The sequence below is a fragment of the Macaca nemestrina genome, chromosome 7, assembly GCF_043159975.1.
Source record: "Macaca nemestrina isolate mMacNem1 chromosome 7, mMacNem.hap1, whole genome shotgun sequence".
In the NCBI taxonomy this organism is placed as follows: domain Eukaryota; kingdom Metazoa; phylum Chordata; class Mammalia; order Primates; family Cercopithecidae; genus Macaca; species Macaca nemestrina.
The window spans coordinates 178,553,782-178,566,665 of NC_092131.1; the positions used below are offsets into that span (position 1 = coordinate 178,553,782).

At 49.7% G+C, this 12,884-nt stretch overlaps 1 protein-coding gene across 1 annotated transcript in view; it reads left to right on the forward strand.

The window, feature by feature from the left end:
• LOC139355524 (zinc finger protein 669-like) overlaps nucleotides 1-12,884 on the forward strand; it is a 135,276-nt gene that overhangs the window by 118,822 nt on the left and 3,570 nt on the right. The window lies entirely within an intron of this gene.

Genomic DNA, 12,884 nt, shown 5'->3' on the forward strand with positions numbered 1-12,884 from the left:
TCCCTCTTCGTGCCCATGGCTGGGGTCACGGGCCGCTCGCTCTGCTGTTTGAGATCCTCGGAAAAGGTGTTTGCCCTGAAGGGAGATTGGGGGTGTGTGGCTGATTTTAAGTAGGAGGAAATGATCGTAACAGAATGAGCAATGCCTAGCACTTAGTCTCAGGCTTGAGAAATTGTGTTTTAGAAGCAAGGTATCCCCAACTCCGGTTTCCTTCAAATTAAATCTTTTAAAGAGTCCACAAATATAAATAGTTAAAGCCTAAAACTATGCAACAGAGGGCCTAGAGCCGAAGCCACTGCCAACTCTGACTCCAAGACACCTCAGAAACTTGGTCCTCCTCCTCCTCAGAGAACCCCCCCTTCTGCTCCTCCTTCCACACTGCTCCTTCCACACTGCTCCTTCCACACTGCTCCCTCCACACTGCTCCCTCCACACTGCTCCCTCCACACTGCTCACTCCACACTCCTCCCTCCACACTCCTCCCTCCACACTCCTCCCTCCACATTCCTCTTCCGCCCCTCCCCTTCTTCCTTCCTTCCTCCCCTTCTTCCTTCCTTCCTCCCCTTCTTCCTTCCTTCCTCCCTTTCCTCCTCCCTCCTCTTCCTTCTCCCTCCTCTTCCTCATCTTCCCCCTCTTCCTCATCTTCCCCCTCTTCCCCCTCTTCCCCCTCCTCCACCTCCTCCCCCTCCCTGTCCTTGGGCAACCTCCATGGAACTCTGGTTCAAAGTCACTGGTCTGTGGGGCCGCCCATTTGATAGACGAGTACGCTGGGGACCAGACACAAGTGACTGACTCAGACCAGCTCGCATGTCGTCTCCTGCCTCCTGTAACACCGGGTTGTCCCTAATGGAAGAGAGTCAATGATGCTGCTTCACTGGTCTCCAGGGAAAACAGGTTGATAACAGGTTATAAACATGGGAACGTTTTGGAAAAAGCGTCGTTCACTTGTCAGCTCCATCTCTCCTGCCCGGAAGATGTAGGGGAAACCTGCCTTCAGCCCACCCTCATCCCATAACAGGACAGAGGACAAAGGGGCAGAGACCCAGGTCCTGTCGGTGCCCTCAGGAAACCCCCCATTTCCTCCTCATGGTGGAAGTGGAAACCATCCCACTGGACTAGATTTTCCCGGGAAGCCCCTTCACCCCGAAAGCAAGGAATCTGGTTTGAGCACACACCATTCTCGGTGCCATGACTTTCTGCTGCTGAACCCTGCATACGTGGCCCATTGATCTTGCTAGTCCAGTGTTACTGGGTCCTGGGAGTTTCTGTGGGCTGATGGCAGGTGTTTACCATTGTGTTCAGAGGGGAGAACAGAACTTTATTTGTCGAAATCAGATGATAACCATTGCCATGTGATTCCTTGGGTTGGTTTGGGTGGGGGGTGCTCAATGCTTTTCCTGAGGGCTAAGTTCTAGTTTGAGACCGTCTGTCTTTGTCGCCCAAGCTGGAGTGCAGTGGTGCGATCTTGGCTCACTGCAACCTCTGCCTCCTGGCTTCAAGCAGTTCTCCCTGCCTCAGCCTCCCAAGTAGCTGGGATTATAGGTGTGTGCCACCACGCTTGGCTAATTACAAAAATGTTTAATATGGCCTGGGTTTTGCCATATTGGTCAGGCTGGTCTCGAACTCCTTGCCTTAAATGATCGGCCCACCTTGCCCTCCTAAAATACTGGGATTACAGGCTTCAGCCACTGTGCCCGGCCTGATCCTGACATCTTTTAAAGCTGCCTTCATGTACCAAAAGCCAGTCTATGTTTGAAAATCAGTCTTGAAGAGCCTAGGAGGAGAGGGATAAGCTTCAACTAGGTAAATAACTGTGCATATGTTAAAAATATGGGCCAAAATCTACCCCAAATGTTAACTCTTCTGCTTTGCGTATTATATCCATTTATAGTTATTTCAGTACTAAGATTTTTAAAGACTCTTTTGATAATTATGGAGAAATTACTATTAAAACTCAGCTGCATTTGTAACACTTCAAAGAACTAATTGGATGACATCATTTTTCCCAGAGGCATTTTGGATTGTTACATAATTAATGTTTATCTCTTTGCCAGAAATCTTTTTTTTCTTTTCCAGAACAGATACCTGAAAAGAAACTTACCTTTGCATTAAGTGTTATTTCACTGTGTGACAATCAATTTTTGAACGTGAGAACAAGATCATCATGTATTTTTGGGATAAATCTTGCTTAATAGTGATAATGCTAAGTGTTAAAATTATGCAACAATTTGTTTCTTTGAAAATTACTATTTGCCTTCTCCCCAGGTGGGAGCTGATGAGAACATGGATGTAAAAATTAAATTGTATTTAGCTTGTATAAAATAAGTTTTAAAAAAAGCTTTTTTTTTTGTTTTGTTTTGTGCTACTACTGAAGTTGCTTCGTTGTGGAAATGAGGTTATTGCAGGCACCTAGAATTTTATCTCCTTCACTTGTACAATGGGAAGAAATTCTCCAACAAGCACAGGAATCTGACTTTCTGATATTGAGACTCCTAGGCGTCAAGCCCCGTGGAAAGGTTGGTGGTTACGTGAGCGTTGGCGTTGATGTGGGCACCCTCCAAGTTGGGTGCAGGGAGCAGGGAAGGGCAGAACAGGCCCCTCAGAAGCCATGAGAAAATCAAGTGTTGGCAGCAGCGGTGAGGGTTGATGTCAGGGGCCAGGAGGAGGTGGTGAAGGGAGCATGTGCCTCAAGGCAGCCCTGGAACCCGCGGTCCCTGCAGTGAGGTCTGATCTGCAGGGGACGTGGACGGCCACGTGGCGAGGCCCACGGACAGCCTGGACTTGGCTGCCTCAGAACTCTGGTGGACGTTGCAAACGGCCCCACAGGGTTGCAGTGCACATTCCTCGGACAGAGAGAAGACGCTTGGAACTGTTTTCGGCACGAAGCCAGCGCCCTGTGAACAGTGGCCACTGCTGTCGTGACTGAGTGCCGTCCAACTGGAGGCATTTGCTCTGCTCAGTTCACTTAATTGGGCTTAAGTGAACTTAATGGGGTTGCCCTGCCTTTAACAAGCTTGATGCATTGAACGAGGACTCAGTCAGTAAAGTACTCTGTAAATATGTTCTCCTGGCTAGAGTGAGCAAAGCCCAGGGAGAGAGTGGTTCCTCAGTATTAGACAGGTGTTTGTGGTGGGGCCAGCTGTGCGGCTGCCAGAGCGAATGTGACTAGGAAGCCTCTGTCCCCCCGGAGGTGGCCAGCGTAACTGTTACACGTGCCGTAGGTAGAAAGTGGGCACTGCTGGGAAACTTGCTCATGTTGCTGTTTTCTGATTGGAAATTCAAGGTTTCTGAGCATCCTACATCGAATTTGTACATTGCTGAGACTGTACACCTTTCAACACTTGTTTTTTCCTGCTTTTCGGATCCATACAACCTGGCATTTGGCCGTGGCTTCCAGGACAGGCTGGATGCAGAGTGAAGTCCTCTCCTCACTGTCAATCTTTGCAGATGTCTTTCTTGAGAGTCTCAGTTAGGTTTTTACTTAACTAGACTTTTAAAGTTGCCATGCACATAACTCTACCAGTTACAATCGTGAGCTAACGTGGGTTTTTGGTTTTACTTTGATGAATGTTTAACATTTGCATGCTGGATGTGGGGGTGGAGGTCATTTATCTGCTTTTCATTTCCTTCTTGGTTATACTTAGTGACTTTTCAGGTACGGTGTGGAAAGCCTGGTACAGGGTGAATTGCAGGCTGCAGTGTGGCGCGGTGGACGAGAGGCGCGGGCTGCAGTGTGCACAGTGGATGAGAGTGAAGCTATTTCCATCATCGAGGGAAACACACAAGAAACAATTTAAAAAACTGATCATCTAGCTTGAATGAGGTCCAACAAATTCAGTTTGCAAAGTTTAACTTCCAAGTTAACTTAGTAACTTTTCCCCTAAGTCATTAATTTAGTAGCTTATGTTTATTGCCTAAAGCAAGTCATAAATTCTAAAATGAATGACTAAACATGTAATAATTTAGGCATACAGCACCTGAAGGGAAAACTGCCAGTATGCTAAAATATTGGATACAGATGCTCAAAAAATATAATGTAACATTCTTACAATGCATGTGCTTTTAGCATGTAACTTGGTGAGTAGTTTTGAGCTATATTTGTAGGAATGTGTATCTTGAATACCTTAGGACACCACTGGAGATGTGTGCTTGAGAGGTATAAATACTCAATGTTCTTCTCCCTTCCCTTAAATAAAAAACATTAGCTCCCTTCATTTTTATTTTTATTTTTTGAAGTGGACTCTCGCTCTTGTTGCCCAGGCTGGAGTGCAGTGACGCAATCTCGGCCCGCTGCAACTTCCGCCTCCGGGGTTGAAATGATTCTCCTGCCTCAGCCTCCCCAGTAGTTGGGATTACAGGTACCCACCACCATGCCCCGCTAATTTTTGTATTTTTATTAGAGATGGGGTTTTGCCATAGTGTCCAGGCTGGTCTCAAACTCCTGACCTCAGGTGATCTGCCCACCTCGACCTCCCAAATTGCTGGGATTACAGGCGTGAGCCACTGCGCCTGGCCAGCTCCCTTCTATAATGATTTATACAGTTGTTTTTGCTTTTTGTATTTTTGAGACGGTGTCTCACTCTGTCGCCCAAGCTGGAGTGCAGTGATGCAAATCTTGGCTGACTGCAGCCTTCACCTCCTGGGCTCAGGTGATCCTCCCACCTCAGCTTCCTGAGTTGCTGTGACTAGACACACGTCACCACGCCCAGCTTTATTATTATTATTATTATTATTTTTATTTTTGGTATTTTTAGTAGAGACAGGGTTTTGCCATGTTTTCCAGGCTGGTCTCGAGCTCCTGGGCTCAAGCAATCTCCTGGCCTCAACCTCCGAAACTGCTGGGATTACAGGCGTGAGCACCACATTTGGCCCATTTTTTTTTTTCTTCCAGGATTAGGAGTCGACTTTCAGAAAATCCTTCAACCTTGCAAGCTTAATTTTCCATAAAAGTATTCCTCTAGGATAAAAACAAGACACAAAGAAGTACGTGTGGACTGCAGTTAAAAATTTTCAACACAACTTAGCTTAGGAAAGTTGACATTTACAAAGAGCAGGAGGCCCGTTCAGTGCCTTCTGGGCACTGGGAATGGCGGTCTGTGGGCGACCCTAACATGTGCGGCGTCCTGAGACGTGATCGTGGTGTTCACGCTTTTACCGAGGGCTTCCCGGGAGTACCAGAGGCTGTTCTTCTGCGGTCGGCCAGCCAGGCAGCAGCTGCTGGAGAAGGAACAAATAGCAAAAGACAGATGTACACGGTGTTATTGTGGCAGAGAGGTTAAAACCAGGGTCACTTTGTTCTTACAGTTTTAAAAAACTAATAATGAAGTCCTTAAATATGTTCAGGATTTCAAAGCAGTTGTTGGTGTGTCTGTGTCTCTAGCTCCCGTTCGGGTGCTTCCTGAGAAGAGAGCTCAGAGACGCCACCTTTCCTTGATGAGGTGACAGTGTCTGGAGAGGTGTGAACCCTGTGGTAGGGGGGGTGAGTGACCTGGGGGGAGGCTGGGTCAGCGTGGGGATCCACCTCCACTCCACGTTCCTGTAGGGAATCCACAGTTCTAAGTCTTTATGATAGGGGTAAAATGAACCTGGAAGAGGTGTTATTTTTTAAGAAGTAAGTGCCATGCTCTTTTTTCCTCATACTTTTCCGTGTTTAAGCAGCATTGAAGGATAAGGCACTAGTAGCATGTTGTTTTGGAAACAATGTTGTTGGTTATTTTACATTGAATATGGTACTAAGGTTGCCTGGTAACAGAAGTTTTTCTTTAACAACATGGGACTCTGTTGAATCTGTTGCCCCATTGGCTGAGCCGTCTGAAATCAGTGCAGTAGCAGCTGAAGAGGCCTCTTCCCCTTGGAGGAAGCCGCTGGATTGGCAGGAGGCACCGCGCTTGACTGAGGGAGTGAGGCTGGTTTGCACGGACCCCACGTGGCCCCTGCGGCTCTCTCCTGCCCCCTGCTGGTTGGCCAAGCAGCTTCGCGACAGTGTGCTCAGTGTGAATGTTCACTGGGGCAGGCCAAGGCTTTTGTTCCAGAAACACTGACTTCAGAAATGGCCGGCCGTGTGTGTTGAGTATGGCAAGAAAGACTTAAGTGTGGCTTAAACCTCTTGAACAAAGCAAGTTGATGTTTCAAATGCATCTCGAAGGCTAATGACTTTGCTATGGTCAATATTCAGGAGAAAAGAGGGTTTGATGAAATAGAAAGACAGGAGTGGCAAGGGACGTGCTTGTGCCCCGTATGGCTAAGCGATGTCCTGGCCGTTCCACACCACGGCCTCTGAGCAGCCAGCCTGCAGATAGTGGCTCAATTTAGATATCCCTGATCTCTGCAGAGCTTTGATCAGGTAGCCCAGGAGCAGATAGACACAAACGCTGACTGGAAACCCTGGCACACGGAGGCACTGGAAACAGCAAGCTGCTATTAACATCATAGTGAGAGGCAATCGCCTGATCTCTTAGAGGTTCAGCTTCTTTTGCTTCTAGACGTTCATCTGCGTTACAATACAGTTTTGCTCAGTTTATCCCCATTACTCCGCTGTCTTCGCTGTTAAAGTCTCAGCCAGCACTTAGCTCTGACACTCCAGGAATTTGACTGTGCGGCTGACCAGGGCTACCTGGCATGGCTGTAAAGCAGGCGAGAGCTTTCCGGAAGGCAGTGACGAGAACCCGAGGCAGGAAAGAGCATTGCTGGTCCACATACGGCAGTGCACCTGCAGCAGAGCATGTACGTGCACGTTCAGGCTAAACCGGTGTAGGAGAGAAGAAAACCACCTATGATTAGTCACTTAAAATGCCACACACCCAACCCTTGAGACCCTAGCACATAGAGCAGTAGTGGTATTGGAGACTTCAGGTGTGCTGAAGTCTGATTTTCTCACTTAACTTTTCCAGCAGCGTTTTCCTCATCTCTAAGCTGGGGCTAACAACTGCCCTGCATAGATTTGTGCATGGAACCGTGCGTGTAAATTGGAGTAGCCCCCAGGACCTAGGAAGGACTCGTGGTCAGTGTCGGTGGTCATGCGTGCTGTACGGGTCCCCCAGGAGGACCATTGCTACAGATAACTCCCTCCGTTCAATGTCACTGAATGTAAAAGGTGGGAGCTTGGCTTCTGATGTGTCTGGTTTGCTGCAGGCCGCGCTGCACCCCGTGGTTTCTGAGCCCTGGGCTGAAGTACGCCCTGCTGCATCGCCTGTGCCGCTTTTGCTGTGCAACGAGAGCTCCTGCCCCGGGAAACTTCCTCGCGCCTGACGAGCACCACAGGCTGCAGCAAGACCTGTCGGAAGCGTGGGCTGGGAGGAGCCCGCCGTGGCCCTGTCCTCTCCAGGCTAGGAGCGACTTTGTGGGGTTTGTCGGCCCTTCTCTCAGGTGTCCTGTATCTCATGGATTAGCTGGCGAGCCCTGTCAGATGCCTCTCTCCTGTCTGGTGGCGCACTCTCTAAAACGCTGCCTGCCACCCGGATCTCCTGGCGCAGAGTGAGGCCACATCTGCAGACCTTACCGCACAGAGTCCGAAGGCATTCGGCAAGAAGGGGAGTGGGCTGCATGTGAGTTCTCACTGGAGAAACCGGTTCTGCTCCCTACTCTGCTTTTGGGGTGCCAGATGTTCAGACCTGCTGTGTCTATCGGGCGCCATGGCAGGGTGGTGGGAGTGGGGGCGGGGAGAAGCGCGGATGGATCCAGGAAAGGACTTAGTTGAATGCCAGCTGTCCACATATTTGTTGCTGGTCTTGGGCAAGCTCCATAGTTTCTCTGGGCTTCCGTTTGATTGTGAGACTAGGACGCCGCCCGAGTCTGAAGATGTCGGTGTGTGCGGGAATGCCTGGCGCAGTCACCATGGGTTTTCCTTCAGCCTCCTCCGTGCCCCTCCCTGGGTCAATCAGTATCCATGCGTGCCACAAGTAAATTACAGTCCCTCCGAAAAACCAGTTGACCCGAGTTTTATGGTCAAGCATGGTGAGTGTCCTTGCCAGGAAATGCCACTAGATGTCTCGGGCCTGCTCCTCTATGTCCACAGCAATCCCCGGAACAGGCTGGTTCAGGACGTGGGAGGTGGGAGTCGGTGTTGCACCTAGGACAGGCTGAAGTCAAAGGCTCATTTCCTCTGTGAGGGGTGATCAGGATGACACATCAAGAGGAGCCCCATGGCTGACCCTGGAGGTGGACGGTCGGGTCGGATTGGCCGCCTTCCAGCAGGTATTTCGAGTGATGCCTTCCCTGGGTCACGCAGCCCTGATCTGTAGGGCACAACTTCCCAGCTCCAGCCAATCTGGTCTTGCCGTCTCCTTCCAAGAAGGTAGGTGTGGCGCAGTTGCCTTTAAGCGGCTCCTTCTGGACGCCGCAGGGCGGCAGCAAGCAAGCATGGGCTCCTTTTTTATTAGGTTGACCAAAATACGCGGGGCCAGCTTTGCACGATCCCATTCAGCATCACACGTGTGCATCGGCCACTCACCTGTCCATCTGCCACAGACAGGCTTGGACAGGACCATTGAGTGGCCTTTACGGCAAAGAGCCTAAAGGGCTCACAGGAAACCTGGACCCAGCGCAATGGTAACAGCGCAGCAATACCTGTCATTGATCAAGGGGTATTCTGGGCCGGTCGCGGTGTTAAGTGATCGAGTTCGGTTAGCACTCTTAGAATTAACCCTCTTTTGCCTATCAGGAAATAGAGGATGGAGGGCATTAACGCCAGGGAGCAGGGAGTAAGGGGACACACAGAGGGGCTGAGGGGCTGGGTGCTCTGAGCCCACGGATCCGCCCCCAGGCCCCGGCTGCACGGGCACCAGGGCTGCTGCTCTGGAGGGGGTGAGGAGCTCTGGGGAAAAGATGGAGCCTGACGTGGGTAAGATTTGGATATTTTCAGAAGAGATTTTCAGCCTGGAATGAGGGTGTAAGTGACTGAATCGGAGTGATGAGCCAGATAGCCCGGCTGCGGGAGCTCCCCTGTGAGGTGAGGGAGGAAGGTCTTGGGGGCGCCTGGCTGAGCAGAGGCGCTGGGTCGCCAGGAGCCGCCGCGGGTTTGGAAAGGGGGAGAAACGCAGCGCCCTGCACTGCAAGGGCACCGAGACGTGGTTGTGGTTCTTCCTGACTGTGACAGGCACAAATGGTGCTGATGGTGGAATGCACGGAGTCTGCCTTCAGAGAACTCCTTGTGTCTTTTAAAACCTGGGCCTCTCATTTAAACTTGGTGGCCTCAGGTGAATGATCAGAAACAGTTTCTGTTGAGGTTGCAGAGATTGTGCGTGGCGTCTGCTTGTGCACAGCCTCTGACTGTGTATAGTCTCTGATTGTGGCCTCTGGCCTCTTTGTGGCCTCTGATTGTGTGGTCTCTGTGTGTGGTCTCAGTGCAGCCTCTTATTGTGTGTGGTCTCTGATTGTGCGCGACCTCTGATTGTGAACGGCCTCTGATTGTGGGTTGTGTGTTTCCCGGGATTAAGTAGATGAGCCTCGTGCTGGGGCAGATGTACCTTGTGTTGGGCATGTGGAGGAGGAAGAAGTTTAACCCATCCCCTCTTTGAGAATGGCAGGGCAGTAACAAAGGTGGTTGATTTATACATGGCCATCCTCGTGAGGTGAGGACCTGAAAGGTTTACTGCTTTCCTGGAAAACTGCTCTGGGCATCACCATCACTGATCATGGACAGCAGCTCAGAAGCCCGTTTAAGGTGCAGGGAGGGACTGGCGCTGGTCCTGTCTGTGCCCAGGCTGCTGGTCACACCGACGGCCAGGGGATGGCTGCCTTTGCACGAAGTTGGGGTCAGAGTTAATTTGGGCAGTGTCGGCTTTGATTTAGGTCAAGATTGGTCAGTCGTCCTAAAATACTAGCCATGAAAGCTTTCATAGATTGTAGTTCTTTGGGAGGTTTCTATGCGGTTTTTAAAGCATAGGGCCCATGGCCAGTGTTGAATTACATTTTGTTCAGTGTAACTGACAGGACACTGGACCTTGAGTCCCAGGCCTGCCACCGGGTTCAGGGAGCTTCAGAGAGGGAGATGTTTGTGCTCAAGTTTTCACCGATGGGATGGGACATGGGCATGGGGCTGGAATGCTCTAACCTTCAATCTTCAGTCATCGGTATCACCTGTGCACACGCATATCGTTTTCAAAGATGGACGAGCTTTTGGGAAATATCTGAAGACTTTTCCAGTTTTGAAAGAAGCCGGGATGACACTGGAAACGTCAGGTGTCTTGGCTGCTGATCAGGTCTATCACTACGCACATGGTCCCTAACCTGGCACACCTCTGATCCCACACAGTGGATGACCAGGTCCGTAACCTCAAAAGCTTGCCTGGCTCTGATTGGACACAGCAGGTAACCAGGTCCCTAACCCTCGCACACCTCTGATCATGCACAGCGGGTGACGAGGTCCATAACCTCACACTTCTGTGCACAGCAGGTGACCAGGTCCCTAATCTCAAAAGCTTCTGATTGGGTGCAGCTGGTGACTAGGTCTGTAACCTCGCGTGGCTCTGATTGTGCAGAGCTGGTGACCAGGTCACTAACCACACACACCTCTATTCGTACACAGCGGGTGACCGGGTCCATCACCTCACACCTCTGATTGTGCATAGTGGGTGACCAGGTCTGGAACCTTGCATACCTCTGATCGTGCACAACGGATGACCAGGTCCATGACCTGACGCCTCTCTGCACAGTTGGTGACCAGGTCCGTAACCTCACACCTCTGATCGTGCACAGCTGGTGGGCACAGGACCCACTTCAGTGAGGGGCTGACTTCCCAGGTGTGAAGGGGGAATGCTGTGTGGTTCGCTAAGCTCCTCCATGCTTTGGGGTCTCCAGGCTGTGGGCAGCAAGTAGGAGGTTGTCCCAGGAGGATGCTGTGTGTTGGGGATGGGAGGCAGCTGCAGGGTGAAAGTACGATGTTGTCGTAGGGGGCCACTGTGGGGGGGTGGCACGGGAGGCAACTGCAAGTTGGAAGTAGGATGTTGTCCCAGGAGGCTGCTGTGTGTGGGGGAGGGAGGAGGCAACTGCAGGGTGGTGTGGTGGTCCCCGTGCCACTGATTTCAGGTTAAAATAGAATGTGGACCTCTTTTTACAATAGTTAATTACTCCGCTAGTTTGTGTTGCTGTCTCTTGCTGTGCAGTCCACAGTCTGACAACTCTGTGGTCCCCATGTTTCCCTCCTGCTCGTGTTACCCAATCCTGTGGGTCAGATGTGAGGAAACCACTCTCCACTCCTCATCTGGAGTGGCCTCGTGCTGGGTGTGCTGGTCTCCTTGTGGGCTAAAGTGTTCTTCTGTTACTGTTTTCTCTGTTTTTTGACTAAATTTAGCAGACTTGTGTATGGTGCAAACATTTTTAAGAATGTCTTTTGCCTTTATGGAAAAAACGCCTGCATTGCTTTAAAATGAACCTTTCCTGTGTCTCTATCCTTCCTCAGATTGCTCTGTGTTAGAAACTCGGTGGTGTGTGTGCTTCATGGCCTCATTCCATCAAGCACTGTAACCTCTGATGGCAAAAGTGACTGCACTCAAGGCAAAAAACTTTGCAAATGTTGAAAAGAATGAGCAAAAACAATATATTGTTCTCTTGTCATCCTGAAATGGCTACTCTTAATATTTTGATGTAGTTCTTTCCATTCTTTTTAAGTAAAGTTGCTTCTAACACAAGCACTTTGATTATATTGATCAAATTATATTCAGGAAATAAGGAGAAAGTAAAAAGAATATCCAGTTTGGGGCAAAAAGGAAGACGACATGGAAAGAGGCTGTAAAACTCCCTGCAACTTGAAAAGCTGGGTTGTGGTGGATGTGGTTTTGTTTTTACTGTGAGAGACCACAGGATTCTTCTTGGCACTGAAGGGCAATAAGATAATACCCTGTGTGTGTTCTGGTGGCTGTATAAACCGAGCCGCATGTCCTCTTTCGAAGCAGAGAAAGCATGAGGTTTGAGGTAGTGGTTTGGTAACTCTTTGAAAGTCTGTTTGTAGGACTGCACTGCAGAGATTAGGTCAGTCTGAATTAGAATCGAATGATCTGTTCAGGCCTTGGGAGCTTTCTACACCGGGTGTACGCCTGTTCTGGATGTGGTGTAGAAGGAACAGGACTGGGAGGGTTTCTTGCTTCTCAGTCATAGAAATGCCTGCAATTATCACTGTTTGTTGTGTTTCGGGAAGCTATTTCAGGAAGGAAGTGTCCGTTCCAAGGCTGCTGGTTGGCCTTTCATCACCCTGGGGGTCTTGGTGTGGGTCACTGGAGCCGTGACTGCTCACGAGTGGAGCTCTGTCTCTCTCGCTGCCGCGCTGGTAGACAGCTAGTCACCAACACAGTGTGTGTCCCAGTGGCCTTTGAGAAGAATTCTCTACATCATTTTTATACAAGGTCCTTTTTCCTTTCAATGTCAACATCGTGCCTTCTAGCCAAGCGATATGTTCTTGCAGAAACAGGAAGTGTGGCCCAAGTGAGAAATGAGGGAATTGATCCATAACTGCTATCAGTTTTTATAGAGTTGAGCCATTGTAATTTATACACAAACATGTTAAATCTGTAGAAGTGAGTCACGGTGGCAGACCCTCACAAATGCCGAATGTCTACGTGGGACCTCTCTTCTATCGGGTCCACATCACAAGAAGAAAAGTCGCTCAAATGCAGCACGGAGTTGACGTGAATCTCTGAAAACTCCATGAATCAGAGTGACTGCTTTCCCAATTGCTGGTCTCCCCATTTGAGGTTGTGAGATTCCCGTTCTGAAGCTCCTTCAATTTCCCAGCATCCATTTCACTCCTTCATGGAGATAACAGACTCACACTGATACCTTGTTCTCAGATTTTCTAATTAGAAAAAGCACATATTTCACAAGAATTGTCCAACAAACTCACTCCTTAGCCTGGGGTAAGCCACATACCTCTTTTCTCTTTAAAATACTCA